Below are 6453 nucleotides of genomic sequence, written 5' to 3'. Positions count from 1 at the left end.
CTTATTTTAATCCATTTTTCCTAAATAATTGTTCTGAGCGAACAGAACGCGTAGTAGCTGTCTCCTTTCTTGGGGGACACGTCAAAAGCGCCGTGAGGAACGCGAAGTAGGTGGTAGTGGAAGACAGAGAGACAGAGGTGACATATAGTGGAGCACTACGAAATGTTGTTATTGTTGCGACTGTAGGAAGAAGGAAAATAAACTTCACGGGCCTGCTACTAGCTGCAGCTGAGCCACCTGCGCTGCCTCGTGCGGAAAGAGGAGAATATAGAGAAGAAAGAATAAAAAGGAGAGAGAGAAACACGCGTCGCAACAGCCGTCGTCCGCCACCGAAGCAGTGGCGGGTGCAATGACGGTCTACAACGGATATAACCGCCGATGGCACGCGAGCTCCCGCCGTGAACGGCAGAGGCCTACCATTCCCAGTAGCGTAGGGCCAGGAGCAGCCATCCTCCTCAACCCCCGAACGAAATAACTAAGACCACCTGGGGCCATGCAATGCAGCACAGAGGGCCTTTTGTGTACCACCTCCACGAAAGACGGTCGCCACGACATCGTGATCAGTAGTAAAAAAGAGGCCATGTAGTGGACGACTCCCTGGACTAATTGCGACTACCTAGACTTTTTTAGACGAAAACTGATATCACACGCTACATGAGTGGTCTTGAGCTTTCCCTGAAGGCCCTCAAAATGCGGGTGTCGCAGCCCGCGGATTTGATACGGCTGCATCTTGCTTAGCGGCTGTATGTCGTGAGGTCGGGTTGGATCCATCTACTCACGCCCCTTGTCCGCACGTTTACTTCCCTGTTTCCCACCCATATGTTCATTAATAACATTTGGGGGGTGGGGGGGGGGAGGAAAGCTGCACTAACTGTCTCACCACCGGTGGACACCTCCACAACGCCGTGATGAAAGGGCAAGCCAATTCCGATTCGGACCTTGCATTGGCGCCCCGCCGGAGTGGTGCAGTCAGTTGAGAACCTTGCCTTAAGGATACGAAAAAGTAAAACAACTTCCCGCAAAAAGGGGCTTAATGCCACCGGTTTTGAAAAAGCAGATACGACGTAATCAGGCAGTGACTCACGTAATCTCCTTGGAAAGGTGTCACTTTGCTCACGCAGAAAAGAAAATCTAGTCACAATTTGCTTGAGAAATAGATGCGTCAACCCAAGGCCCCCATTCTGAACTGCGTGAAACAAATTGGTCCGGTTCGTGCGTTCCCATGTGGATGCCCATATAAACGTTGCAAATACACGGTGAAGTTTCTGTACAGACGCTCTTGTCATCGATAGAGCTTGAAGAACATAAAATATCTTGGCAACCATGAATACGTTACACACAGCAGCTCTAGAAAACATAACAAAGTTGTGTCCTCCCCACTTGTTCGTTTGATTTTTAACTCGCTGCGTTTCTTCCTCCCAGTACTCTTTCGTGTTCTTGTGCTGATCAAGTGGCGCACCAAGGTATTTGCCCGGTGATATCGTCCATCTGATGTTACAAAAGTATTCCGGTGTGTGTTCCCAGTTTCCATACCAGAAACCTAAACATTTAGTCCAGTTAATTGCACTGCCAGTAGCCTTACAGTACTCCACAGCTTCTTTGGAAACTTCCTTTACGCTGTCTTGGTCCGCACAAAACACTGCGATGTCGTCAGCGTAGGCTAGGATCTTAACTGCAACATTGAAAAATGTGTACCCTGTAATAGCTTGGCTGGAGAGAAGCCTTAAACAGAAAGGTTCCAAGTATAAGGCAAAGAGAAGGGGTGACAATGGACACCCTTGTCGAACAGAAGATAGCACCGGTATGCATTCACTCAATTTACTATTTATGACTAATTTTGCAACGCAGTCTTTGTAAAACACTTTAACACCATTCGTGATTACACTCCCGACATTTACATGCTCCAAAAGTGCACACAAAATATCATGCCCAACTCGATCAAAGGCCTTGTGCAGGTCCAGTTGTAACATTGCTACGTGATCTTGCATGGCATCGCAACATTCCAATACGCTTCTCGCCACGTGAATATTGGTGAATATAGTCCTGCCTTTAATTCCGCACGTCTGATGAGGTCCTACAAGGGTTGTAATGACATTCTGCAATCTTCTGGCTAGGACCTTCATGTATACTTTATAGTCAACATTTGTTAAACTTATTGGGCGGTAGTTTTCGACACAGAGCAATCTAGCCGTGTCCTCGGTTTTTGGAATCAGTACTACATGGGACTTGCGGAAAGATGGTGGGACAAAGTCTTTCTCATAACATTCAGTTATCACCCGTTCTAAACACACAGCTATTTTTACCTTGAATAACTTATACAAGGCTGCTCCAAGCCCGTCAGGTCCAGGTGACTTATGAAGACTTAATTCATCTATGGCACTTTCAATTTCCGCGGCTGTTATTGGTTTTTCCAGCATTTGCTTGACGTCATCATCCAACCTGGGCATGAGTGGTAAAAAGCTCTTGGCAAAGCAATCAAGATCCTTTGGCTTCTGGCTAAGCAAGTCTCTGTAAAATTCGAAAAGGCTCGTTCTACTAGTGCCTTTTCACTAGTAACTTCATTTTGGTAAGAAATTTTGTTTATCTCTTTGTTCACCGCGTGCCGCTTCTCATCACTGAGCACCCGCTTAGTGGGCGTTTCCCTACACCACAGCGTCTCGGCCCGCGCTCTTATCATCGCGCCGCGATACCTGTCTTCATCGATCACTTCCAGTTTGCTCTTTGTTTCTTTTATTTCTTTTTTAAATTTTCCCGGATCGATGCTTTCTACGCTTAGCATATAGTCTAGTTCGCCACGCAGATATTTTTCGCGTTCTCTTTCCTTAAACCGCAAGACACTTGCTCTGTTTATTGCGGCTACTTTAATGTCACACTTACAATTGTGCCGCGGAAGAAGTTGTATAAGGATCTGCGAGATGTGTTTTTGGCAGTGCCAGTGTACCGCGCTGTGTATAATGTAGGGTCTGAGCGTGACGTTTTGAAAAGGGTAAAACATATGCCTGTCAGAGCTGGTGCAAAATCATTCTTTTTTCAATTGCATTCCGGCACTCTTCCAGTGAAACCATGGCTGCAGAAAAAAGGGCTCTGTACCTTGGTCTATTAACTGCATTATTTACAGAAAACCCGGGACCATTGAACACATCTTGGAGTGCCATGACTCAGTTTTCCTCTGGGATATCTTGAAGCGAACTTTAAAAAAAGGAATTGCCAATAACGCCATTCGGTATCCGATATCTGCCATGCGCCGACCCTGAAGGAGTGCCGAATGGCATGCTGATGCTATTATGTATGCATAGCGTATGGAAAACGCGTATGGATGTCAGGCATGAGCGAACCGTTGTACACCCCGCTCGACACTACTTCATCGAGAGCGTGGTATACCTGAGAGAAATTCTGCATGCACAAGATAATTCTCCGGAGTGGCTACCTGTACTGGACCAGCTGGCTTCAGTAAAGCCCTTTTAAATCTAGCGCTTTAGGCAGAACGTGCCTAGTGCTTTTAGCATTCCTTTTGTTTTGCTTTGTTGTTGTGTATTCAGAGTGTATGCTGTGTGTTTAAAAAAATTGGTAATAAAGAAAAAAAAAAGCCGGGGTGGTGCAGTGGTAAGACGCCCGACTACTGTGCCGGAGTACCCGGGTTCGAACCCGACCTCGGAGGCTGCGTTTCGATGGAGGCGAAACGAAGAGGCGTCCGTGTTCTGTGCGATGTCAGCGCACGTTAAAGATCCCAAAGTGGTCGAAATTACTCCGTAGCCCTCCACTACGGCTCCTCGTTTTCTCTTTATACTTTCACTCCCACCTTTCTTCCTTCCCTTACGGCGCGGTTGAGGTGTCCACAGAAAGCAAGTGAGACAGTTACCGCGCCTTTCCCTTCCTATAAATCAATCAAGGACCTTGCATTGGCCACAATACTATCCCTAACTAAGCCCTTATAATACTAAAACCTATCGAGAGAATTCAGCACTTACAAATCCGGTTTCTACCTGGCGCGCCGTGAAGCATCGATCTTCTGGTTGCCTTTTTAATTCTGTCAACGGCTCTCCAGCTTGGTCTCTAAAAGCTTGACTTTGATTTGTTCGAGACGGGCACCAGCATTGAAGGAATTCATAAACATTGCCTTCACTACACTAGAACACCGTGATCACTGCGGGCACCAGCATTGAAGGAATTCATAAGCATTGCCTTCACTACACTAGAACACCGTGACGTTTTCTTCTACCGGCGCGCCTACTCTCCCAATGCGCCTAGACATGCTGCTCCGCTGGCTCTCCATGATTCCACCGTCGCTAGGGGCTCCATGGCGGCGCCGGCGAGGGTGATCATGGCAAATCCGCCGAGGTGACATCCCCACATACCCGTCTGCACTTATGATTTTACTTGCTCCTCCTGGCTCTCTTTAGCCTTAATTACGTTTTCTTTTCATTATTTGGCCCTCATTAATAATTTTTGATCGATCTCGACCATTTATTAGCATTTTTCACTCTGACGTCGAAACACACGTCGTGTTCCGGTTTCGTGACGTCAATTCCGTTTGGACGTAGACATTAACTCGCTCGCTCGGTTATTTCGACATTTGATTTGCTTTTCTGGCTATAATTAACTAATGTCTCCACTTCGACCCCACAATTTCCCTGGAGTTATTATTGCAGCGATAGCTACATTGGCCGCGAGGCAGCTTTCGCCGTGGCATCATTCTCACCGCCGCTGTCTAGGAACCATCTCCTCGCCATCTAGCGTGTATACGAACCGCTCATTTCGCCGTGTGTATAGTGAACTAGAATACCGTGTGTAAGACAGGCCACTCTCGCGCATGCGCGAAAACCGGAGAGGAGCAACAGGTGCGCTGCACGTGACATCAGAACGCATAACAGCAGCAAAGAGAAAATGAGCGTAAGAAGGCAGAGAGAGCAGCGGAGACGCTCGAGAGAAGCCGTGCGCCGCGCCCCTTGGCGTGCAGCCGGGGAGGTAGGAAGGCAGATTGAAGCTGGCGTGCATAGCGGCGCTCGGCGCCGCCGTGTTTGTAGCCTCTACGTAATAATTTTCTACTATCTAAGGTCAATACTAACTACGGGAAACAAGGCCTTCAATTTTCGTCCATATCGTTTTGGAATTCTTTGAATTTGTGTCGCGGAATTCATAAGTGTTTTTGTACTTTTTTGTATTCTGTTTTTGTATCTAAATCGGTCGGCGATGCATTCTTTACTATGTATTTCATTATTTATTTTCAGTGTTGCTTCATAAATATTCTTACAATAATATTTTTCTTTATGTTGCCTATCGAAATCTATTACCATGGGAGGTCCCACCTGCGGTCTTGTACCATGGGACCTCTCGCTGTGTATTCTTGTAAGTTGTTTTTTGATTCAAAAATAAACTTTCAGCTTCAACTTCAACTTCATAGAAAGTCAGTAGAGTGGAGAGCTGGGCCAGTTGGTACATATTGGTAGATTTAAACTAGCGGAAATACGCAGACAGGGAGAGGAGCACACAACACCAGGCTTATGCGTTGGAATGAAAACAGGCGAAGACGACGAGCCGTAGAGACCTAGCCAGGCAACCACATTAACCTGGACGTGCAATCAAGATCAACCAAGGCTAACCAAGCTATGCCTTAGCTTTCGCTACGTATATCCTGGCATAGCCGAGCTAAGCCACAGCCAATTTTTGGTCCTCTTTCACATATAATTGTTCTTTTCGTCTAACTCTTTTCAGTTCACAGCAATCATGATGACAAACTCTGGCGACAAGCTCCTTCTAACATAGCCACATAATGATTGCACATTAATGAGGCGAACCCTTCTCACATGCTTCCGTCGTCCAGTGTGGCGTCTAGACGTCGATTAAAATGGATGGTGTACGTTAGGGAGGCCGGTCAGGATTAAACCAGTGCCCTACACTTGTGCACTTCTGTCTTCCTTCGTTCACTCCTTGGTGCCCACGGAGGAGTGAGACAGTTACTTTGTTACACATGCTTAGTAGGAGCTTTTGACTCGTACTAGTGGCGAAGCTCCCCACTCACCCATGCATCGAAATGCGGCGACTGTCTCGTGCCAAAAGTAGAAGGTAAACTGAGGAAGCGAAGAAAGCTGTGGGCGAGTTGTTGCTGGTACGCTGCAAGTGCAGGGTAACTCAGTAATGCGTAAAAATGCATCCATATAGTATTCTTGCAGATAATTACAAGCTAAGACCAGTAAATGATTTCGGCGATTCTGAAGTTGATGATGACGGATACGGTGCTTGTTATTTTGCGGCTCACTGGCGCTCTATCTACTAACCTCCGCGAAGCGATGACAGGAAGCAGAGTTTATTGAACGCAATGCCAGGTGCATGGCGTCACAAAACCACATCGTCAGCTCTAAACTGATTACTCGGATCCTGCAGATTGCGCATTACAGCACTGCTGTATCTGCAGACATTTTCAGCGCCCCAGGTTTGTATAATCAAATAGTCTCT

Source organism: Amblyomma maculatum, chromosome 2 (assembly GCF_055883805.1).
Source record: "Amblyomma maculatum isolate TAMU_Amacu chromosome 2, ASM5588380v1, whole genome shotgun sequence".
In the NCBI taxonomy this organism is placed as follows: Eukaryota; Metazoa; Arthropoda; class Arachnida; order Ixodida; family Ixodidae; genus Amblyomma; species Amblyomma maculatum.
Note: the sequence above shows the minus strand (reverse complement) of the source record.